Raw genomic sequence first — 664 nt, 5'->3', positions numbered from 1 at the left:
AAGGAAGGAAGGAAGGAAGGAAGGAAGGAAGGAAGGAAGGAAGGAAGGAAGGAAGGAAGGAAGGAAGGAAGGAAGGAAGGAAGGAAGGAAGGAAGGAAGGAATAGAGGGGTGCCCCATCAAGCACCCTGTGTGTCAGAGTATACTGTGAATTTCAGAGCTATACACCAATGAAAACACACACTTAAAAGAAAAGCAGAATTAATCAGCTATTGCAGACTAAAACTAACAACTCTTCATTTCCAACTAAAAATAAAACTTCTTAGTGCTGATGCAACTATATATTTCATGTGATCTTCAATTTAATATTTTCTGACATATTTAAGATCAGTACCTGAGGCCATGGTAGGTAAATAATAACTTTCAAAGACAGTTAATATTTTAATTTAAGACCACCGGTCTGTGCTATCACACCCTAGAATAATTATTTTTCTTACCCTGCAGGGCCCAGTGTATGCTAGATCATCAGATTGTTATTATAAGAGGCAATATCATCCAACAGTTAGAAAAAAAATCCACTAACATTTTTTTTTTGAGTCACTGTGGAAATTTGGGGGAGTTTCTTAATTGTTATGCCCTGATTCAGGGAAAATTAAGTATATTCTTAGCATATATTTTTTGTCTTGCTGATTACCAGAACTATATATTCCTGTTTAGATTGCTGTC

This window comes from Oxyura jamaicensis, chromosome 5 (genome assembly GCF_011077185.1).
Source record: "Oxyura jamaicensis isolate SHBP4307 breed ruddy duck chromosome 5, BPBGC_Ojam_1.0, whole genome shotgun sequence".
Taxonomy (NCBI): Eukaryota; Metazoa; Chordata; class Aves; order Anseriformes; family Anatidae; genus Oxyura; species Oxyura jamaicensis.
This window is presented reverse-complemented; position numbering follows the sequence as displayed.